The following is a 25,337-nucleotide window of genomic DNA, read 5'->3' on the forward strand; positions in this document are numbered from 1 at the left end:
AAACAATTTCCCTCAAAACTCTGGGTCAGTTTCATGGATTTTTGGTCAATACACTGTTTTCTACCAGAATAAACAGCTATAGACAAAACACATATTTCCTTGTTTGTTTGTTTGTTTCTAAAATTTGTATGCCGTCCAATTACTTGCATCTCTGGATGGCTTACATCATAGATAAATTGACAATCCACACTGGCTACAAATTAATAAAATTCAATATTAAAACGTATTAATATATTGATAAAATAAAATAAAATAAAATAAAAATTTTGTGAGCATCTGCCCTAGATAGATAGATAGATAGATTACAACAAGTTCACAAATCGGGCTTCCCCCTACCCAGTGCTGCACACAAACTGCACTCGCATGTTGTGTCTGGCCACATCGGATTGCCTCCAGTAAACTGCCCTCCTTTCTGCCTGCCCCCACCTGGCACCGACTCTGAAATAACCTTCTGAATCTTAATATGGTGCCATGTATATCAAGAATATGAAGCACATGAACATTAAAACAAACTAATTAAATTAAAATTAATTAAACCAAAATTGCAATCAAGACATAATTGCCATAAACATAACTCTTCAATAAGAAAAAAAAAATAGACATTCGGGAATGTGCTAATGGCCTTTACATTGCATTCTCCAGAATAATTGCTTTGATGCTTGACAACGGGGAATCTGGAAGAACAGGTATACGGGAGACATACTATCAGCGCAAAAGACTAAAATGACCACAATTTAATAAGTGCAGGAAGGCTTTCTAATGCAGCTCTTTATTTACTATGCAAAACATTAAAACCTGACATTACCATCCATTTATCATTATTAGGGTCTCTTTACCCTTGGATGAGCAAATCAACTCTCTTTTAATGATACAGACACTTACATCCATCCATAAGGAAAGAACGGATCTATTTGGTCTCACATTAATTTGGAAGAAGGCAAGCAAAAGAAAACAAAAACCCAAGTCATGCGGGGAATGCCACTGAGCAACATTCAGATAGACTTTTAAATGGAGGCGCCAGCTAAAATATCAAATGGAACACAAGCACTGCAGTGGGCAAAGCTATTATCTTAACATTTAAGGTGAAATCATTTCAGCCATTCAAGGCTATGCTGTGCTTCACTGCTGAGATATGATGCAAGAGGAAGTAACACATTGTCCTTACCAATTAGTATCTGTATACAGCTTGGCAGTGTTCAAATAGTTTTCTATAGATTGTCACACTACAGTGATACTCCTTGACTATGGAGAAAATATCATGGTTGGGGAGGGGTGGACCGTTGCTCTCTCTTCATTGCATCCACTTAATTTCAGAAAGGAAAATTAATAGAACGGCATTGTTCTTCCAAATTTGTGCAAAATTTGAGTAGCAGAGACAGGAACAAAGCTGCTCCATCCACTGTCTCAGCGTTTCCAGCCAGTGTGGCGTAGCGGTTAGAGGTTCCACTGGGACTTGCAAGATCTGGGTTCTAGTACCACGCTCGACCATGAGGCTCACCTGGCGGCTTTGGCCCAACCCCAGGCTCTCAGCTTAGCTCCCTCACAGTGCTGTTATAAGGATAAAATGGAAAGGAGGAGCAGATTATATAAGTCTCCTTGGCTTCCTTGCAAGAGGAAAAAAGATGGATAGGGATGTAATGCACCAGTCAGAATAAATATAAATGTAATGTAATCTATCCCAACATCTGCCACACTTCTCACTGCAGCTGCTCCTGAAAGATGTCAGACATAGCACAGAAGTTATGGGACCAAAACTGATGAGCCCTGAGCTCAAATCTGTATGCAGCTATGAAGCTCACTGGAGGACCTCAAGCTTTTCACCTTTCAGCCTCAACTTCCTTCAGTTATTGTGAGGGCGCCCGGTACAGAGATGGTCAGCTCTCCCATGCCTTTAAGAGTTGTGCAGAAGGGGCAATTCTGTCATGGAAGCTACAATGGCTGATCCCTCCTCCATCGCAACCATTGCAACCTCTGTATCTGGGCATCCGACACTTTGAAGGAAAATAGGATGCGTGTCACCTTGAGGAAGGGTGCATAGTAATAACAGGAGTAGTATTAGTTTGCTTGTATTGGCTATCCTGCTGCTGCTGGGATAGAGGGATGGGCAACTCAGCCCTTCTTTTCTGAACCCTGTTTTGGAGGGATGATATAAGAGAGCCGTAGCTGACCCCTCAGACCTCTCCTTCTGCAGATAAATGTACCACCAAGCAAATGCACTATTCCTATCCATTCTCCTGGCTGGTCTTCAGCGGACCGAGGGAAGGCTTTAGCGACAACTGGGGGATGCTGGATGAGCTTCTTCCAAGACCTGGTTACTACTTGCAGCAAGCAATTGAATCTAAAATATGCTGGCATTTTTAGCTCTGCCCTGTTTGCCTTTGGCCCAACTACCCTTGTGCAGCTTTTCGGACCTCAGGATAAATGAGGGTTGAGAGGCCTGTGCAGGGTCCTGGGCTTGGGAGCCAATCCTAACAAGTCCACTTGGTTGAGGTCAGTTTACCATGAGTATAATTAAGCCCAAATTTGAGCCTTGCCTTGTGGAATCAGCACCCAGCTAGACACTTCAAAAGAGATAATGATAAATCTACCACAGGGGATAAAGCTGATCAGACCCGCTGTGTCTGTGCTCCCAGCACCAGCGGAAGCAGGAATCTATGTGCCATGGACTACAAGCCAGAGCTCCTTCATACATACAGAAACAGACTGTGTATTCTGCAAATCAGAGTCAGCGTAATTCTATATTCAATCCTTGTACCACAGTAGGTATCCAATAGTAGCTAAGCAGTGCCATTTGAACAACACATAAATATTTCATGCTGCTCTAAAAGCCACAAATGCCAAACTCTAAAGTGTGTGAAAACATCCAAGGCTTCCATCTCCTAGAATGTAATTGCAGTCCAGGGATTTGTTGTCGAGGAGGTGGCGGTGGTGGGGAATCTGGCTGAAAAGAGCCCTTTCATTCAGGATGTGAGGGATAACAGCCACGTCAACATTACAAACATTTTCCATTTTAGCCTCTGCATTTGCTGATTGGAAAGGATGGGCATTGTTTATATCATATATGCTGTTTTTTAAGAAAAGGATACGTGGAGTGCCAAGGAAAAATGGGATATGCAAACATCACAGCAGCTGTCATTTTTGTATAAGGTCCCAAAATAATGCAACAACCTGAGCTCTTGTCTTTTTAAAAAGTAATATTGAATAAAGCACAGGCTGATGCTTTTGCTGGCAAATGAATCCTGCATGTCTGTGCATTCACTTACACAGAAGGTTAGATCAAAGGTCCTCAGATTTGTTCTTCTCCCTCCCCTGCTGCTGCATCAAATGAAAGTGACAGTTCATCTACAAAAGCAAGTTTTTATATTAAACAAATAACTCATACACACACACATGCATGTGTATATATATTCATGAACTCCCTTGTGGGTTAAAAGCATGTGGGAGGGTCCTGCTGCCTAGCCACACTTTCACCAGATGCAACACCTCCCAGCTGAGGCTTGGGCCAGGAATCGCATTTGCTGTTGCAGCCATCAAGTCATCTCTGAGTTACAGTGACCCTATGAATCAAAGCCCTCCAAATTGTATTTCCCAGATCAGCCTTGCTCTGCTCTTGTAAATTCAAGGCCGTGGCTTCCTTTATGGGGTCAGCCCATCTCTTATTTGGCCGCCTTTTATTTCTTCTGCCTTCAGCTTTCCCTAGTATGATTGTCTTCTCCAGGGAGTCTTGCTGTGTCCAAAGTATGTCAGTCTCTGTTTTCTCATTTTTCCTTCTAGGGAATGCTCTGGCTTGATTTGATCTAGGACACACCTGTTCATCTTTTGGTCTGTGCAGGGTATTCACAAAGCTCTCCTCCAGCACCATTTTCTGAATGAGTAAATTGTCTTCCTGCCAGTTTTCTTCACTGTCCAGCTTTCACGCTCCTACATAGTGAAGGAATCATGCAGAGGAGCCCTAAATCAGCCTTGCCCAATTTGGCATCCCCAGAAGTGTGACACCACTCCAGACTACGATGACCCTTGGTGAGGGCTGCTGGAGCTTGTAGTCCGCAACATCTGGTCACCACCAGGTTGGGCAAGCTGACATGCATACATTGTGCGAGGTTCCTTCTTTCTCTCTTCCAAGCAGACAGTTCTCTGGCCAAAAATACATTATTTCCATTGTACATCCAGCAGCTACAAGCAACAAAGGAAGCATCTCTGAGTGTGCAGAGTGATTCACTGAACTCTAACTATTTCCAAGAACCCTCCTTTTCAGTGGTCCTGCACCCCACCCCTCCGAGAGTGCCCCTCTGGAGATGGGCAAGCCTCTTGCCTGCATGCAGATCCCCTAGTTGGCTAGCCTTTCTCTCTTGATTTTGCGTCATGGGGTCAAGCATCAGACCAGACTCCTCTGGCTCCTCCCCATGTCCCCTCCCAGCACCTCCAGGGAAACAGGAGCACAGTGGATCATATGCCTGAGTTACAACCTTTCTTCTGAACAAGTAAGAGCGTTCCTCACTTGGGGGATCCATCAAAAGGGGGAACATTCAAAAATTTGATCTCCCCTTTGGCTTTCCGTTCCCACACCTGTCTACTGTTCCACCACTTCATTCAGCTCCATTTTTACAGAACCAAGAAGCCCAGGTTCAATTACAAACAAAGATGGAACCATTTTCATAAATAGTCTATAGCCAAATACTTTGGCCTAATTCAAATCCAAGAAAGACATTTGGGTTTTTTCCTCCCCACATTTATTAGGGAGAGGGGCAAGTTTGGGGTACTGGAAACATGAAGATATAGCAGAATGATAAATTTTGCAGCACAGTGTTTTTGTGGGATAAAGCGGCATTGACACCCTTTTCCAGACCTGCTTTGTAGCTTTTGTTTGTTTTTAGTTGGGAAAATGGTTCAGTTTCCCAGATGTTCAAGATGCCAAGACTTTCATCCCATTTTTAACATCCCTCTTAGCAGCAGACACCCCTCTTCAGAAACAGCCGGCATTGTTTTCCTGTTGAGCTCCATTATTTACTTTTCACTAACTTCAGAATGAAGGTTGAGAATGCTATAAAACCCTGAGAGGGCCCACTCTTGATGACTTAGGGAGGTGAGTCACACACTTCAGCTTGCAAGTAAAGGCACGGTGACACCGACACTTGTTTCTTGTAACTGAAAAACAAAGGTTCGTGGAAGACTTCGATGCTACCTGTGAAATACAAAGTCAAACCAGTTGTGGGGAACGGTGGGAGGTCCTTGAATATTTCATCACTAGGCTTGCACATTGACCTGAATTAATGAGATGCCAGCTACTGTGCTTCCAGGTGCATTTGCACTCTGCAAGACGCTAATTAGGTCATTCTCCAGGGTGAACTTAGATCCAGAGATGTGTCTGATGCACTGCCCTCATTCACTATGACTTATTTCCAGTTGAAAGCAAAGTAGAACAATGGCATCACAATGATGTGTAATTTATTAGCAATGCATACGTATCATTTCAATATAATAAAATCTCTGAGCAATTTACATTCCCTGAATTTGTGATGAAAGGTTGCTAAGATTTAGAGCCAACTTATCCATGTGTCTTTGTAGCTTGGGAAGCACCTACTGAGCTTACTGAAGTGACTGATAAATAATCCACCCTCAAGCATTCAGTTTGAATTGGACACAGATTGTCATTGAACGATGGGTGGTCATTTTAAGGTGGTTTATCATGCTGTCTGAACAAAACTGAGATAACAAACCATGGTGAACAAACCCACAGGCCAAAATCCAATGACAAACCATGGGTCTTCTTCATGGATTCTTTGTGGTTACAAGCCATGGTTTGTTAGCATAACTGAGTTTGGACAACACAATAACCTGCATTCCAACAAACACCCATGGTTCAACAAGTACTACCCACCCATAACCCATGGACAACCCCACTGAATCCAATTAGTATATGGTTAGGCCCAGGGGTCTTGACACTTTTTCGGCCTAAGCACTGCACTCAGTTTTGGAAAATGCTGATCTCAGGGGAAGCATTCCAGTGGCAACAAAGTCAAAGGTAAAACAACCCAGGCCAAAATTGCCACACCCTCTGCCATATCTAAGTATATATTTCAAACTGCCATTAACCTTCAACCTTTTAAAATGGGGGCAGGGGCATTATACAACAGCTTGTAAATCAATAAATGATTGAGGGTGACAGGAAGACCTAGAGAAGCCAAGTGCGGAGCTGTCTGGAGAACCCCAAAAGGCCAGACTGGGGGCCCAGGCAGGATGAATTTGGCATCTAGGCCCGAGCTTCAGCACTCCTGGTCGTTGCTGGCAGGTAGCTGCTCTCAAAACCTCTTTCCCAGATGTGGCCACCTGTGTTAAAGACCTAGGGTGCTGCCAGAGCTGAGCCTGGTTTCTCACCAAAGCCAAGTGTGCTTTTCTAAAGACAAAACTTCTGCAAAAGGTGAATTTTTTCAAATGTTTTAGCAAGTATGCAAAAACTTTGGTAAGTTCTATTGTAACTGGTAAAAACTAACTTACTTTGTTTCTTCAGAGTGGGAAAAGTCCAATTAGATAAGCTACTTTTCAGCAGAGCTAACACTGCAAAATGAGTGGCTAAAACCTGGCCATTTAACATCTTTGCTGAAGGCAGCCTTCAACAAACGCAAAAATATTCCCCAGACATTTTCCCTATGTAGTAAATAGGAAGCCATAGATCCATCAATTCACTCTCTCTCAGTTTCTCATTTTTCCATTCTTAAGTCTGGTTCATCCCAAACTTTGAACCTTAAAAAAAAAAAAACACTTTTGCAGTGCATTTCTCCTAGCATATGCTTTTTTCTATGCAATTTTGCCTGATATTTGTAATCAATGTGGCCAATATAAGGCATTTAATCATTATTTTTGCACACACTTGTCTCTAATAAATGCATTTTGGTTTTAGAACTCCACCGCAAAATTCAGAGAGGTGTGAAATTGAAAGAGAATCAAGTTTTAGTGCAAAATTAGGTAAGTTCACATTAAAACACAAACCAAACCATTTCCTTCTCCATTTTCATCTATCCTAACATGCCTGTCTGCTGCAGGTCATATCAATTTCTCCCAGATCAATTATTTCATATTAATTCATAGGTTTGTTCTGTTTGTGCACTTTAAAAACAGAATGTACCTTTTCACAAAATGTGCATAAGCCCATAAAGTATGTTATCCAAATGTATAAATTTCCCCATGTGTTTTTCATCATACAGAATGCGTTTTTGGTACTTTTTGAGCTGAGAATGGATTGAAAACTTGAGAAAACTGCAAAAGGTAATGGATAATCCTGTTCCAATCTGCACAGGAGTCTGGGAAGCGAGGCTCAAGTTAGTTTGCCACAACATTCATAAAGACTGAATTCCACAAATACCCCTCCTGGCTGTTATTCACAGAAGCTCACTCACTTGCTAGTCCAATTTAACACATGATGGATCTTGGCCCCTGATAATGGGAATTCAAATTTATTTATTTGTTTCTTAAGCATTAGCTGGACTAAGCATAGCATTAGCATTTAGCCACTCTGGAAGAACTTCATGCGCCAATATGGACTGGAATGCTTCTGCCAAGACAGGTGCATGTGCCGAGTGAATCTTTTATCTGCGAGACTCCAGAGAATCAAAGATGTACAAAAGCTTCAGGACAATGTTTAACAATTTGCCTCTTTCCAAATAGTAGGGCCAGCTGAGTGTTTGAAGCTCAGCACAGGGCTGCCCTTGTAACACAATGTACAAGTGCTGTGTGAGGCCAAGAAAAGCTGCTGTCTGAATACAGAGCCCCAGTCATGGTTTCCCTGCCAGTCCCACTACGAGGCTCAGTGCTTTCCAAGATCTTGCTACAGCATCTCAGCACCAGCTCATGCCTTCCTTTCCCTTACCTCAACTTGTCTCAGCTTGGCATCTGGGAGGAAAGGTGGAGGAGCTAAGAGGGTTCTGTGGAGCACCTGTGGCTGGATGGTTGTGGAAAAGGCAGACAGATTTACTTGGGTGAACTCAGAGGACTACAGGCATCCAATCAAATGTGGGATGAGGGCAGAGGCAAGGATTGCCCCTGGGCTTCTCCCAAGCTGAAGAAGATCCAGATGGCTGATTCCTGCCATCTTTACCTTTGCTGCTGCTTCCATGGAGGAGAGACACAGGCACCACTGGGCTCTCCCCCGCCCCAGGATGCTTCCCACACCCACTGCGAAGTTGCACTTCCAACTTCGGAGCTGCAGCTGGCACGGAAGGGACTGCACAGGCTGTGAGGACAGGGGAGGGCACTCCAAATTCAGACCCTGGCTAGTGGCCATAGGATTGTGCCCTTAACTAAACCAACGAGCTGCAGTGAATGGGGTCAGCAGAATCAGAATTCTCCTCCAGTTACCACTCAATAATTGTATTCCTAATATTGCTATAGCTGTTCTATCAAATCAAAATCTACTGGTAGTTGCTCATCCTGTAAAACATTTTCTCTCCTCCATCCCAGTGCTGACAATCTGGTTTCAGAATGCATGCCTAGTCTGAGGTCAGCAGCTTACATCAGAACTGCCATCCACTGTTTCATGCCAAATTCTAAACACATTAAAAAAAAAAAAAATCTTCTCATATACCTCAGAAAAGCACACACCAAGATGCAGGTATTCGTGACAATAAAGTTTACTAGTGCACCATGCAACGTTTTAGGCAAAACTATATATAAAGTATGGCTATTAGGAAAGGTTTGCACAAAAATGCATACAGAGTTTTGTTGGAAAGTAAAAATAAATGAATTTCAAACTTCTCTGAAAACAAGATGGAGCACACATAAGGCTGGAAAAATGAGACTCTGAAAGAAACCAAAACTGACAAATTCATCTGTACCCATCCATTTCTTTGAAAAACTTTAGCTGCAATGGCTTCCCAGTTCAATCCACTCCACAGTGTTGGGTGACACCTGTTACTTTATTAATAAAAGAACTCGGCCCCAAATCTTCACAGTAAAAGTCCTACTTGAAGGGACAAGCCCAGCCAACATCAACTAGCATCATGGTCACATGCCTGTAGATGGAAACCAATCTTCTCTTTTGCTGGCTTAAACCCTGACAACTGAAAACAATCCTGTGGTTAACAGAAAATGGAGGGGGTGAGGCAGAGGGAGGCTGTACGCTGAAGGAGAAAAGTGCTTCCGAAGCATCGAATACTTTGCGTCTCAGAAGTCCCGGCACATCTCTGATTTGCTTGACAGTTACTGACACATGACTGCTGGACAGATTTCTTATCTGGCAGGAGGAAATGAACAATGCCCTCAATAACTTGAGGCATCTTTCCTTCTTTTTCCCCGACTCCAAGCAGGTGACTCTGACAAAGTAGCCAGTTTGTTGTGGGGAAAATCTAGCAGCATTTAATTACATTTAGACAGCTGAATTGCAAGTGTATGTTTTCGTTCAGGTTAATGTTCAGTATTTCTCAGGTGTCATGGTTAATGACTTCCCATTTATTTACAAATAGGGCTTTTGCCCCTCACAGTGTGTGCTAGGCTTAAAGTCTTTTGGTGAAGACAGAAGCACAGCCAGATTTCATGGGAAGCACCAAGGTTTTCTGTTAGAAATGGCCTAAATGAAAAGGCTGAAGTCCTTCCAGCTAAATTATTATTATTATTATTATTATTATTATTATTATTATTATTAGAACATTTCTATGCTGCCCCTTGCCGAAGCCTCGGGGCGGTTTACAACACAGTAAAATACAATACAAAAATAACAATATAAAATTAAAATTAATAATATAAAATAAATAAAAAATATAAACGATATAAAAGAGGTTAGAAAAGTTATAAAGAAAAGAAAAGAAGTCGCCCTGGCCAGATAAATAAGTAAATATTGTTAACAATTAAAATGATGTTTAAATAAAAAGGTCTTCACCTGGCGCCGAAAAACAAATAACGACAGTGCCAGGCGGACCTCTCTGGGGAGCACATTCCATAGATTGGGCGCCACCGCAGAGAAAGCCCTCCTCCGAGTACCTACCCTCCTAATTTCTTTCATGGAGGGTTCCCGGAGAAGGGCCTCTCCCGCAGATCTCAAGGGGCGGTCGGGCATATATGGATGTAAGCGCTCCTTCAGGTAATTTCTAGCCTCAAATTCTGGAAGTCTGTTCCCAAAGATTGTAAGAGCTGCTCTGATATTTATCTTTGTTTTTGTTATCTAGGGGCATCCTATAGAACAGAACAAAGTTCTCAGTTGCCTGAGACAAAGCAAAAATGGTACTTCTCCCACTGCCGTTAAGTGGAACAGCACCCAAGCCAGGCAGGTTGTTTAGGTAACTGAGTCAAGCATATTACAAACTGATTCTCCAAGTCAGTCAGCTGAAGGAACTGCCTTCCTGTGCCAAATGCTAGAGCTGGATCTTTATGAACAAGGAAGGGCCTGATTCAACAACAGCAACACTCAGGGTGCAATTCAGGGCCCTCTATGCTCCACACACAGAGACTGTGGAAACTTACATTCATCCAGTGTTTGCTGTGAGGCATATTAACAGCAGTTTCCACCACCTGCACATTCATTTCATTTAAACGGCCATTTTCAACCATCTAGCTAAAACACCCCAGAGCAGGAGGAAAGGAGCCTGGGGTGCCATTCGGATGTGGTGCAAGCCAGTTCTGGCCTTGGCTGCTCCCAGCGCCTGCCTGTCCCTTTCCTCCTGTCCAAGGCTGGTTCCGGGCCTCAGAGAGCAGCCGTCACAGCTCTTTCTGAAACCAGCACTCTGGGTTCATAAAGGATCAAGGGACCCAGAGTGAGCCTAAAATCCTACCATCCCTTAATGCTGAATTATTAGTCTGTGAGCAACCCAAAGTGTTCAGGTTCAGATTTCACAACAACAGCCAATGAATGGGGTAGGATTCAATGAAAGGATTTTTTTTCTTTTAAGCAACTTTTATTTTTGATTCCCACAAAAAAATCTTTTAAAAATGTTTCAGAGCACCTTTTCCAGACATTGGTTAAGATAAGCCACAACCAAAGCTGCCTTTTTCCTGGCCTATGAACTATGTAGCCCAATTCCCAACTGAAACTACAACCCATTTTTTCCAATTCTTGACGGCCAAAGTATAGAAGATCAATTAAATATGTGTTTGCTACAATAAGTCAGTCAAGAACAGATCTACAAATGAGTTTGACACAGTCTTTATGGCAGAGCTAAACTACTGGAGTGTTGCTTTATGATCAAGTGAGAACTATGCTCAATGCCAGATCTCATCTCATTCAGTTCCCTGGAGCTGTGAGACAATGTTCTTATAGGCACCATTGATAGCTCAGTCTGTCTCATATTTCTGGGAAATAAAAATCAGAGTATACGTACACATCCATTCCACATATAATTAAATTTTAGATGCTGGGGTACAATTTATCTTAGCCCTGCTAGAAGGTGTAACAACTGTACCTGGACATGTTAGCATTAGTCCTTGGATTTTTTTTTTTAAAGGATTTCTTTATCTTTGGGTATTTACAAGAGAAAAATATGAATATAGCAAACTGTGCAATAAATTAAAGAGATGTTCATTTTCAGCCCATGCTGCAATGATCTTTCTCAGACAGATTTGTTTTATTTTCCAACTTTTTATTCATTCAAAAATCTTACTGCACTAAGTAATAAAATGTTTTGACTGAACAGTTCTGAACTTTTTGTACTTATAGGGTAGTTGGAGAACAATTGGACCGATTCAGACTCATAAAAAACCAGAAACCAAGAGCGGCAAAGCATAATAATGACATTATCCATAGGTTCTGGGCCTTTGTGCTAGTGTACAAAAAGCCAAGAAAAGAAACTATTTAACTTTCCTCAAGGTCAATAAAATAAGATTAAGACATGAAACTTCACAACTTCATTGGAGGCCAGTGTCGGGAAGATTGAAGGTTTTCAGATATTGCTGCTGAGACATGGGACTGACCAATCGGGCCAAGAGCAATTGAACACAGAAACATAAATACATTTTTCAGGGCATTTACCTGATGGGCAAAAACAGCCAAACTCTACAGGGTAGTGTTCATGGAAAGATGTTGAGGACCTTGGGAGGTGGCAGAGAAAGTACATGGATGGGCAGAGGGAGAGATACAAGGAAAGACACAAAATGCCTGGGGAAAATATGACTATTATTCATTTGGACTGAAGACCGGTCCTAATAAAACGGAGTTGGTGCAGAAATCTACACTAATGTGAGATGGAAAATGTTCTGGAAATTTTTATGATGCCATTTTTTCTGTGGAAAATTCTGCACACCATATTTTAGGGTTAACTTTATTTATTAGATTTATATCCCACTTTTCCCAATGAACTCAAAGCAGCTTGCATAATTCTCCTCTTGCTGCTCTCAGCAACTGACTGACCATGAGCAGAGCTTGTTATCAGGGGTACTCTGTGGTGGTGAAGGCAGTGAGAAAACTTTCTTCTCCACCAGCATTGGATCCTCTTAGTGCTGTCCAGTGCAACTATTCCAAGTAGCTAATGGTCGTTAATGCATGGGCCCTAATGGGGATCAACTGAACTTTTGGTAGCCCACTGCGATAAATTGTGCAGAACTTCAAGGATACAGTCTCTTGGATTCGGCACAAATTGGCCTCCGCATTTAAGGTAGTCCCTTGAACAGAGGCATCCAGTCAGGTCCTATTTTATTGGATAAGTTTCAGTTATTGAAGCCTGGTGATGTGGACAAGGGGCTTGGACAAATTTGACCTACTTCCTGTATTCTCAACTCTTGACCTGCATGGCTGCTCACTGAGGCCAAGGAGGGAATGCAATTGTAAACACCTCTCTGCGGGAAGGGCTGGTCCCAGGTCCATTAAAGGGGGTGGTGACCAGACACCTTCTGAAGAAGGCAAGTCTGAAGCCAGGAGATACAAACAGCTACAGGCCTGTGGCCAACATTTCTTTTCTGGCAAGGCACTCAAGCGGGTGGTGACTGGGCAACTCCAGGCACTCTCGGAAGAAACAGATCATCTGGATCTATTTCAGTCTGGCTTCAGGCCTGGTTTCAGGACTGAAACTGCTTTGGTCACCCTGTGCGATTATCTGTGCTGGAAGAAAGACAAGGAGTTTGTCCTTGTTGGTTGTCTTGGACCTCCATTAATGATAGTATCCTTCTGGATAGGTTGGTTAGCTTGGGAGTTGGAGACACTGCTTTACAGTGGTTCTGCTCCTACCTGACCAGCTGACTTCAGAAGGTGTTGCTGGGGGAAGTACATCAGCTCTGTGGCAGTTACGTCATGAAGTGTCACAGGGTCCTATACTATCCTTCACGCTGTTTAATATCTACACTGGATGAGGTCATTCAGAGGTTTGGGCTGAAGTGCCCTCAGTATATTGATGACATTTAGCCTCCTCTCCTCTACATCTAATCCAGGTGGGGTGGTGATAGCCTTGAACCGTTGCCTCGGCAGGGGGATGGGCTGGATAAGGGCTAATAAACTGAAGCGCAATCCAGACAAGACAGGGGTGTGATTAGTAGGGTAATGTTAGTAGGGGGAGCTTCGGTAAAGGGGAATGATATCTGCCCTGTCCTGGAAGGGATTGTACTCCACCTGAAAGAGAGTGTGGAGCTTGAGGGTGCGCTTGGATCCAGACTTGTTCCTGGAGCTCCAGGTGGCATCTATGGACAAGAGCACCTCCCATCGACTTCAGTTAATATACCAACTGCATCCCTATCTGGACAGGCAGAACCTAGCAATGGTAATCCATGCAATAACCTTGCACTTTGAGTATTGTAATGGGTTACGTGGGGTAACCGTGTGGAAATGTCAGCTGGTATAAAATAGGGCAGCTCATCTGCTGACTAGGACAAGCAGGTACGAACACATAAGCCCAGTGCTGGATCATATGTACTGGTTACCAGTTGAAGTCTGGCCCTCTTTAAGGTGCTCACACTGATGCATAAAGCCCTAAATAGCTCAGGGCCTGGATATCTAAACAGACTGCTCCTCCAGTATATACCTACCCTTACCCTGAGGCCATCTATGGAGGCCCTACTCCAGGAGGCACCTGTAAAAAAAGAGGGTGGCCACAAGGGAGAGGGCCTTCTCAGCTGTGGAACCCTGGTTACGGAGCTCCCCAGGGAGGTATGCCTGGTGCTGTTACATAGATTTCAGCATTAGGTTAAGACCTTGTTATTCTCCTGCTATTTTAATTGTTAAGCATAATTACTTGGTTTTATATTGGTTTCTAATCTATATTGCTCTGGTAGATGTGAATTGTTATCCATTTTTGTTAAGCATTGTTTGTTTATTTTTTATTAGTGTTATGCTGGTGGCAATTTTCTTGGCTGTAGAGATATTTTATGTTCTTGATTCTCTGTTGATATTGTATATTATTTTTTATCTAGTTTTATTGTAATGTTGCCAATTGCAGCACCCCAAAACACCCCAAAAGTAATTGGCCAGAGGAAGACCCCAAAAGTAGTTGGCCAGAGGAAGGCCACATAGTAAAAAGACCACAGTTATACTGTCCCAGGAGGGAGGGCAGATAAGAACAAAATGAACTTTGTGTAACCCACAGCTAACACGCTAGCCTGACCTCAAATACAGTAATCAAAAGGACAGTGGAAACTGGTTCTAGCCGCCATGAAAGTTGCAAATGTGCAGGGAATAAGAGCATGGCAAGCCTGTGTGAATCTCGAGCAGATAAGAAATAGACATGGGAAATGGCTGGTCCTTGACAGAAGAAAGGACTCTTTCTCCAGCACAGGAGGGGTGCATCCATTGCTGTATCGATGCATTAGATGTGTATTAGGTGACCTAATTGGTTACCTAGGGTATAAAATGCATGTGCTGGGGTGCAACTTTCGAGACACTGCTTTGGGCTGAATGTCCCCTTTTGTCTCCGTTTGTTCTATAGTGCACTAGAATAAAGCTGATTTTGGCTCTAAGTCTCATCTCAGGCTCCTTTTGGCTCAGGTCTGGGGTCCACCCGGGTTTGCCCTAGCTGTTGACTGGCTGAGTTCAGTAACAGTAATGTGTTCTGAGAATCCCGTGCTAATCAACTGTATACAAAACCTTAAATAAATAAACAAACAACCCTGTGAGGTAGGTTGGGGTCCTCTTACTATAACTGTCTGAAAGTCACCCAGGTGGCTCCATGGGTAACTTTGGGACAGAGGCTAGAACCCCGATTGAACAGGGCCTAGAACCTCGATTGCCTGAGTTCCAGGCCTGCACTCTTAGCCACTGCACCACACTGGCTCTCACACTACTGGCTCTCATACAAGTAAGTCTGAATTTACCCTTAGCTGTCTGCTGCATTGCAATCAATCATGCTGGAAGAGCTAAATATAGGATATGATTTTCTATAAGTCATTCTTCTAAGGCAAGCACTGACAAACCCTAGTGCTTAGCTTTCCGTGGGGGACGACTGAACATAAGGTGTGATAAGCCCTTCTTGTAGACAATGCAGCTGCTCCTGGCTGGATCAGGGCCAAGCTTATCCATGGTATATTTGCCCTCTATTGCTAACAGTCTTTCACCATGAACTTAAGGGAAATGAAAACAAGAATGATTTGATTACTGGTTGTTTCACTTCAGAGCATAAGGAAAGCCATGATGGATTGGACCAAGGGTCCATCTACTCTACCATTCTGCTTGCACAGTGGCCAAGCAGTTGCCCATGGACAATAGGTTGCAACGCCACCCTGTGCCCACAGATGGACACCCACCCTTGGGTGCATGTGCCCACAGATTTTTCCCAGCATGAAATGGAAACAGTAAGCAGTGCTGAAGGGGCTTCAGTTAGCAAAAGGAAATTCAACTGTTGGTATCTATACTGACTTTCTTTGATAAAAAGGTGTGTTCTTTTGGGTGTAGCCTTTAAAAATATACATTAAGAAACATCATAAGAAGTATATGTTGTTGCCTTAACATTTTTTATAAATAGTCCAATTAAAAAAAAAACCCACAGCAAGTTTTGAATGCATTTGCAAATAACATTTAAACCATATTGTGCGGTGTATTTCTCCCTAAACAACAATTGCAATTCAAATATTGTGTAGCTATTGGGAAAACTTTAATATATTTAAATGCACATAAAATGGACATGGATTACATTTTTAGTTCTGTTTACTAAATATGAACTATTGAGGGAGGCCGTGAGTCGGGGCAATAAAAACAACATCGAGGAAGTTCTACTTTCTTGGAGAAGCCACCTTTCTGAACATGAGCTTCTTTTCCACAGTAGTTGTCTTAATACCAAGGTGTGTCTCATAGACATGGACAGACCAGGGGTCAAGGACAGCTCCTTGAAATGTTGAAATGGGGCCTTCCTAAATTGTGCGCATCTGGCACTTCATAATGCAATGGAGATGCTGCACCACAGCCCACTCCCACTAACCCTCCAGAAGACCCATCACTCCCAAACAGCAATAATTTTGTCAATTGTCAAAGGCAATGAACTGGGATCCCAGAGGGCTGGGCGCTGATTCCTTCTTCTCTGTAACACCCAGGCCGCCAGCTACAGGCAAGAACTGCAGGCAGCTCAAGCCCAGTTATTAAGAATGCAGGCAGAATCATTTGATTCCTGAGACTGAAGAGATCATCTCCCCCTTGTGCAACTTGACAGTCTCAGCCATCCAATCCCCTCGCTTTCTGCTTAGGGCAACAAGTGCATTGCCCTGTCCGTGCTGTGGCGGGAGGCGACAGTGGAGAGAAGCAAGCACAAAATGTGCTTTTACTTGACTTTGATTGAATTGTGCTGGCTCTAGTACCTGAGAAGCCAGCTCATTGTCCTTTGTGCCTTATTGATCATGGTAATGTAAACTTTTCTGATCCTGGTTGCATAGTTCGCTTCTACTGATTATGTCATTGTTAGTTATCTGCACAGAAGATAGTGCAGCAAAGGCCTTTAAGTGAAACTGAATAATGACTTAAGAGACAATCCCATGCATGTTTAGACAGGGGGAAAAAACCCCAGTGCCCAGCCTGCCTCAGCATGGCTGAGAGACACCCTGTGAGCCATAGGCCTTTTTCCTGTCTAAATATGCAGGGAGTTGCTCTCGTAGCTACTTACAGAGGGTGGTTCAATGGATAAGTTGGCCATTCTCTATTAATATTGGGTTGTATCTCATCAACCCCTCTTGCTTGTGGAAGAGCTGTGCAAGCAGAGCTGAGACGGAGAGATTTCATCTTCTCCTGCAGCCATCAAAATCTGCTGCAGAGGGTTGAGGGTCTCCCTGGAACAAAGTCAACCCATTTAACTACTGAATGGGGATTCAATTTGGGGATGGGAATTTGGGAAGACAGACACTGATTAGCCAGCTTCAGCTTCAACTGTTGATAGAATAATAGTGGTTAATTGTGCAGAGGAAAGCCTAAGAGATTCTTATCTAATACTACCTTAAGCTCACTCCAGGGCTGTACACGCATTTCATGTCATTTCATCAACACCAGAACTGTCCCCACTTGCATCTCCCTAATGTGGACACAACCTTTGGGCAAAGCTTCATATTCTCAGGCTTGCAATCACAGGGAAATGTGCACCTTAAAATGTGCACTTTGGGAAAATGCAGAATTTCATGCTCTCTAGTCAATGGGGAAATATGAAATGTCCCTCTTCAGAAATGCATACCTAAGTGCACATCTTTCCCCTTCAAACGGGGGGAAGCTTGCTTTCAGGGATACAAACAGGGTGGGCTGAGCTTTGAGGTGGCACTTGGAAAACAGGCTCAGCCCTCACTGATTCTCTTCTCCCTAGCTAAGCAGGCTGAAAAAGACAAAAACGGTGGGGAAAAGATCAGCCCACAAAGACACAAATCCCTTTTCCCTCCCACACAGACACTCGTTCCTACTTATGGCAAGTGTGCTGGCTCCCATTGTTCAGGCTCTGTGGGCCATTAATCTGAATGATGCTCAGGAATCCAAATTCTAATTACCTAAGAAGATCGCTTCATGACTTTTATTAATTTATTATTAAAGAGACCTGCAGGGGGAAGAGGTAGAAAATCCATTCTGAAATGCCTGCAGCCATTTTGCCCATTAGTCTAATTTTTTTATAATGGGAAAGACTCTTAATGACTAAACCAAAAAAACAAAAAAACAAAACAAAACCCACCACACATGATGTTTCCAATCATAACAAAACACTTTCCAGATATAAAAATATAACGGAGTGGAAGCATTCTCGGCCACATGAACAGGCATTCTTGGACAAGTTACATTGAAATGAAATATTAATTCCTGATCATTTGTCATGCGTTAATTAGCAGAATAAGCTGTAGGAAGTCTAGATTGCCATGCAAATGTTAATTAGGTCATAATTTATGTTAAGCATTTCGAGGCATAGGAGTCCAACATCTCATTTAGCAGTAGCTGAACTTTGGAAATAATTTCCATTTGTAACAGCTTCCCCCACCCACCCCCACTTCATTTGAAACTGACAGTTGCTACAGGTTAATAAATACCAGAAACTGTATTAAAAAGACTTATCTTCTGGATTATACACCCACACATTTTATTCAATAATGCTTGAATCCGGCTTTTTATTTATTCCTACTGTTCATATAATATAGGCATTGATCATCGGGGCTTGACTTGTACGTTGGGACTGTGATTCTTTTCAAGGTATAAGCTTGTTCACAAGATGCTTAACTCAGCTGGGCTTTTTATTAGGCATAAATGATCCTGGCAGCATTATTTCTTGATGGCAGACAGCATCAGTTGGGCCTTTCAAGCATTACCTCCAAACATGTGATAAACCCCTCAAGAGTTTTTGCACATATGCAAGGAAGGTTAAACAACCAGATGGATTTCCAGAATGATCGGCAAGCTCTCTAAGGTTGTGAAGGTGAGCATCTGCTTTGATTCACACCTGCATACATGGCAGAGATGTAAAGCGGTGCATGGGTGTAACAGTGTCCCTGACATATAGCCATAGCTAGGACTGGTGCTCACAGTTGTGAGCACGCACTTATACATGTGTGACATGCTGTTCACTGTCCATGGTGCTGAACACGCTGTCCTGGGTGGGCAGGCAGCTGTTTCTTCCTAGATAATAACGTGGAACCATGGCCTGCTTGTGCTTATATTGGCTTGTGATTCTCTGAGAAAGAGAGAGGAATGTGTGTATACCTGCTTTGCATGTAGAAGGGCCCAGGTTCTGTCCCTGGCAGGAAACTGTCCTGCCTGAAATCCCAGAGAGCCATTGCTGCTGGCCAGTGTGGATGATACTGGGTGCGATGGACCAATGGGCTAATTCCATACACAGCAGCTTCCTATGCTCCCAACAGTCAGCTCCCAGGGGCTGGCCCCATTCCTACTCACTCTGACCCACTGAAACAAGCATGACTTAAGATGCACTTAAGTCTCATTGATTTTAATGCTTCTACTGCAAGTATGAATAGCTCTGGATATAATCCCAAGTTTTTCCCAATGACAATTTTACTGCCCTGGTCTAAAAAACAACAAGAACACACAAGCAAATCTCCCCAGAACAAAATTCCCATACATTTTCCTAATTTAAGAGTGCTTTCTTGAATTGTGATTGCATTCAGTACGAAAGAGGAGCATGTAGGTTCTCCATAAGATTCACACATTTGAGATCAAGGAATAATAGGGTTCACTCCTTTTAATGTGAGGTGAAACCCTTGTTCAAGCTTCTAGCTTTCCCACTAAAGGATGAAGTCCTCATACCTAGGTAGCTATGGAGCAATTTCCCTACAAGCCTTTCAAGGTAGGCCAGGAGCAAAGCATCACCTGCTCAACTAATGCAGACTATTATATGCTCCTCACTTCGGAAGCATGAAAAGTTCAGATACAGAATGCCTGAATGGGGCTATGCAGTGGTAGCAACAGGAGTTGGGTGAAAACCAGCCAAGCTGGAGCTCACACAAGTTCTCCATCTCAAATTCATTTCTACCTGATTGCAATTCTTGTTCAATTCTTGCTGAGGTTTCGGCAAGGGGTGACATAGAAATGTTTAATAATAATAATAATAATAATAATAATTATTATTATTATTATTATTATTATTATTATTTCTATCCACTTGCAAAGTCATCCATATGTATTTTTTCCCAAATATACATGTCATTTTCCCACATACTTATTCTCCTCCTCTTGATTAAGGTATATTTGTGTACATCGCTCAAAAGTACACCTTTTTATCATATACACTTTCAAATGTATGCGTGCTGCCAAATGCCTTTTTTTGGTCCACACTGCAACTCGGAAAAGTAGGGGCATCAGCAACAGCATCCAAGTCTGCATTGGTCTGGAATGTGTTGAGATGAATCTCTCCTACATCCCGACCACCAAGATACAGTGTCAACTGTAGGCTCTCACCTTTACCTAATAATATGTGTATTCAGGATTGCTGCCATTGGCATTTCGTTCATTAAAACAGTGTATTAAATTCATGCAAAGACAATTTCCCATAGATACCCTGTAAAGCTCCCTTTGTCTCTCTGATTTAGACCGTTTTCTCTACTCCTCCCCATCCATAGGTTTTTGTTTAAGGAAAAGGATGCAATACACCATCCTTCCTGAAAACTACCCTCCAGAAATTTTAGACTTCGGCTTCCATCAGTGCCAGTCAAACTAGCCAATAATCAGGAATGCTGGGAGTTGAGGTTTAAAAGAAAAAGAAAAAAGAAATCTGGCAGGTGCCAGGTTGGGAAGTCTGCTCTCCTTGTTCCCAAGGGCTAAGTCCTGCTAAATTCAGTTAGATATGCTTCTGAGTAGATGGGTTTGCCTTGTAGATCTTTGAAAAGAGGAATTGTATATGCCCCAGTTTTATCATCTTAGTTTTGCGATGGTAGGCCTGATTTGCTTTATACAGAATTATAAGAAAGGTGTTCTGATCTAATGAAAAAAGAGTTAGATCATTATGTTATAAAAAAGAGTTAGATCTTTCTGTTATGCAGTGCCTGCTGGTTCTTCAGAATAAAGATATAATCAATAAACAACAGAGGGTTGTAAGAACCCTAATTGTATTGGAATAGTGTGTGTAGCATTGATGTGTCGCCATACATCCATTAGCTCCAACTTACTAATTAGAAGATTAAGAGTGTCTGATTTCTCTGGTTCTGCGCCTCCACTTTCTTGAAGGTCATCCTAGAGGGCTTACCTGACATGGGGGCCCCAGTGCTAATTAAATCCCAGCAGTTCACTGCCAAGGTGTGGAGTAAGTCTGCTGCTGAAAACGGCATTCTAGTAGAAAGGATTTTCTTAACCACTGCAGCCAAATCTGTCCTCAATCCACAAAGTTATGGGCCTCACCTCAGAGGAAGAAGACACTGCTACGTAGAAGGCAACCCTTTACGAAGAGCTGGGCAGCAAGTGGAATATCAAGGCTAAAACCAGCTCCTGGCTTCTCAGCTTGTCCTTCCGAGCCAGGGCAAATGTGACAGAGGTATGAGGAAGGAGCAGAACGTCCTGTGGCAGCGGACCTACATCCATTTTGGCCTCAGCCTCCTACCCCTCCAAATAATCACCTTCCTGTAAAGCTAGGAGGTGACCAGGCATCCACGGCAAACATGTATGAATCACCAATACTGCATTGTGCCTTGTTTTTTATGGTTCAGCAGGGAGAAAAAGAGGCAATTAAACTTGTTTCAACCATTGTTAACTGCTCTGCAGTAAACAACCTTTGAAATGCACAGAAACCCGTTCAGGAGAGCTGGTTTAGCATTTGAGGTCAAGAGCAGGGATCAACAAATCAGTCTGTTTCTAGCACATCATTTTCAAATGTGCTTAAGCATAAATCTCTTCATCCCATTTCTGTATTAATCTGTGCTATAATTTTTAAAATGTGCAAAAATTACTTTTAAATCACCAAGTTTTTCTCAAAAATGTCTTAAATTACTCAATAGTATCTTATATAAGTTACTAGCTGTGAATGACATGGATTATCTTCCATTTTTGTACATGGTAGCTATTTTGATATTATTGGGTTAGTGCTCTTTTATGCATGCTGGTCTGTCACAGTGACCGGTGAAGAGTTAAATACTTAAAAACATTTGTTTTCATCATTTTGGCACCAGGTTAAGGCAGCCCTCGTGCAGAGACCTTTACTTACCTGGCTACCCAGGGGCTATCCCAGATGTTTACTTTTTTACAGGGCCATTTTTTTAACTGTATGTTTTTTAATATACAGTTTATTTTTTTAAGCAGTATGTTTTCACTGCTTCACATTTTCAAATGCTGCTTTGATTTTATGGGTTTTGATTTGCATTTTATTGCTTTTGTGGATTGTTGTAAAGCACACAGAGAGCTTTGGCTATGGGTCAGTAGAGAGATGGAGAAGAACATGATGAGGATGAAGAGGATGAGGATGAGGATGATTTATATCCTGGCTTTTCCTCCTTCATGGCGCCCAAGGTAGCACACATGATCCACCTCCTCTTCATTTCATCCTCACAACAATCAAGTGTGGTAGGTTGAACTGAGAGTCTGTGACTGGCCCAAAGTCACCCACAGTGAGCTCCATGGCCCAGTAGGAAGTAGAGCCCAGATCTCCCATGTCCCAGTCCAACACCCATGGTGCCAGGGGTCTTCAGAGTAGAAGGGGAAAACAGGAGGGTTGACAGACTGTCAAAGAAGATTAGGAGTCAAGCAGGTGGGGGGAAGGTATGAGGGTTTGCACCAATCAGCTGAAAGCCAGGAGGTGGACTTGGGAATAGAAATACAGGGCAAAGAAAAATCAAGTGTCTACACTCCTGATTGGTTGCAGAGGAGAAGCTTTTTTGTATATAAAAGTCTGAGCCAGGAGGACAGATTTGTAGAAGAAAGGAGAGGAGAGGATCTGAAAGGAAGGGAGAAAAGAACGGCTGGATCTGGAAGACTTGAAAAGAGTGGCAGATTCCTGGCAGTGAGAATATTCCAGGAAGGAACTTGAAAAAAGTAGGGCATCATCTGGTTAGGCTAGCTGGAAGTGTTTGCCCCCAGTTATTACATTAATCTATTGTTCATGTGTGCATGTTGTTCACAGATAAAATCTTTTCCCTATCAAGAGTTTTCATTGTTAAATTTTACATTCTCTTGCTTGAAATGTCGTCTTTCTGGATTAACCTCCCTATGTCTAAAGTCAACGCCCACACTAATTGCAAGCCTGAAGGAACATAAAGGTTTGATAGAGACAGCCTGGGGTGGGGGGTGATTTAACCCTGAAGAGAGCAGAAAATGTCACTGGAAGGGAGAAGCCGAAAGGAACGGGCTCCCTTGCACACTTGGAACAACTGCTCTGCAGCGACGTCTCTCAGTCTTCTCAGTCTCTGCAGGTATCATCATCCATATCTTGGCCGAAAGTTGTGAGAATTAGATTTTAGAGCTGAAACAGTAAGTCTGGTGGTCCTCCTCTCACATCGGCGGTCCTCCTGTCTGCAGATTTACCTGCCTAACAACTGCTGCAGCAGCAGCAAGCCTCTGGCTGCCACTTTAAATCTCTTGCAATGACCTGGAGCAACACTACAGCCCTCCCAGGCGAATGCCTTGCCCAGTACTGTCAGCTCTGACTGGCAGTGGCTCTCCAGTGTTTTGAGCAAGGTTTTCTCCAGCCCCACCTGGGGGTCAAACCCAGGACCTTCTGCATGGAGTGTAGGTACACTGTCACAGAGCGATGGGCCCTCCCTAATTAGGGTCCCCAGTTTGCACTGAAATAGCTGAAGTTCATCCCTATGTGTATTTGGCTACAAACGATTCAGTATGAGCAATGTGAGTGTTCTCAGAAGCCCCTGCCTGCATTGAGGTGAACTGGCATTAATTTAAACTATGATGGGTTTAAACAAGCTTATGATTCGGGTTTGTTGCACAGTCTAACAAAGCCTTCGCAGACTGTTCTGAAGTCCACTAGAGACATAAAAAGAGTGAACAAAAATTGGTTTCTCATGATAGGATTTCAGATGTCAGGTTTTTAGTAATCAAATAATGAAAGATTCCTGAGATATCATACAGCATCTTATCCTATAGGTTTTTTATTTTTAAGAATCAATTCTCCTCCTCCATAGTGTGAACAATGCTTGGGAGTCTAAGAAATTATAATTAGTATTAATTTAACTGATCGGACATTCAGATAAGTTGTACATAAATGACTTCAGTTTCTCTAGGGAAAATAACAAAAGTACCCAATCAGCTACATGCACCAATTACTTTTACACAAAAAGTAAAAGACCTGCAGATAAGTAATTAATTAGCAGTTGCAAAGAAAGGAGATGCCAGCAAAAAAAGGAATCTAGAAGCTCAGCAGAGAAAGTTTTGAGCCTATTGTTTCATGTGGCTGGTGTGCAAGAGCAGGATGAGGCCATTCTGAGTTTTCATAGGCCAATCACTGCACGGGGGAACTTCGAAGAAGCTGTGTGGGATCAGGCCCATCTGCATTCCAGCACTCAGTGGCCGATCAGCTGCCAGTGAGAAGCACACAGGCAGGGCAGGTGTGAGCAGCTCTCTCCTCCATGCAGTGCACACCGATGTATCACTGGATCCAACCCTGCAGTTAACCATGTGGTGGGAAGCTGTAGGGGAGGCAGAATTTGCAAGACAACCGAGAAAGCGTTTGGGAGAACAGCGCTGGTTGATGTCAGCAATGCGTGGACTACAGTTATCTGGTGGATTGCTGCATATTCTTCATGGATTCCTTTTGTGACTTTCTCATCTTGTGGTTTTCCTTCGTGTACTTTCTTTTTACATGTTGCTAGATTTCACACCTTCTTGTGTGTGTGTGTGAGAGCCATTTTTGTTTGCTTTCCTCTCTAAATATATAACAACAAAGCCACAGAGCAGTGCCTAGTTTATCTTACTAGGTCCAGCATGGAATCACCAATGAACGTATCAGACCTGGACCTAATTTGGACATTTTTGGACCTAATGCTTAAGTGTACTATAGTGCCACATGAATAAGCCCACGTGACCTTCAGGCTTTCAGGCTGTTTCCTCCCATTTCCCCCTCCAGCACAGTTCTTGCCTGAGCTGAGGCTAAGCTGGCATTAACTTAAGCTAGGATTGGTTCGTACAAGTTTATGATCCTGGTTTGTGGCACTGTCTGAGCAAGCCTTCCTCACCCAGGTTCCCTCTAGATGTGCTGAACCACAACTCTGATAATTCCCAAACAGTAGAAACAATGCTCATGATGGCTGTGGATGATTGGCATTGTAGCCCAACAATTCTGGAGGACAGCAGGCTGAAGATGTCTGCAGACCATTGCTCCATCCTGGCTCTTGCAGTGTTTGTATTCATAGGCATCAAGGTGCGTTTCGTGCACCGATGGAAACCAAACACTGCAACTTTCGCAGGCATGTTTCCACTGTAACAATTCATCATGCACTTTCTGTTCTGAATACAACTGCTTTGAATGCTAGCAAAATGTAATGTAATTGATGTATTCTGTGACATAAAATGAAACCCAATCAGGGAAATAACAGTAATCCTC

General features: G+C 42.9%; 1 protein-coding gene across 2 annotated transcripts in view; it reads right to left on the reverse strand.

The window, feature by feature from the left end:
• Positions 1–25,337, reverse strand: part of TAFA1 (TAFA chemokine like family member 1) — a 364,814-nt gene that overhangs the window by 301,048 nt on the left and 38,429 nt on the right. The gene's annotated exons all lie outside the window — the stretch shown is intronic.

Source organism: Varanus komodoensis, unplaced genomic scaffold (assembly GCF_004798865.1).
Source record: "Varanus komodoensis strain SLA01 unplaced genomic scaffold, ASM479886v1 scaffold6_4, whole genome shotgun sequence".
NCBI lineage: Eukaryota > Metazoa > Chordata > Lepidosauria > Squamata > Varanidae > Varanus > Varanus komodoensis.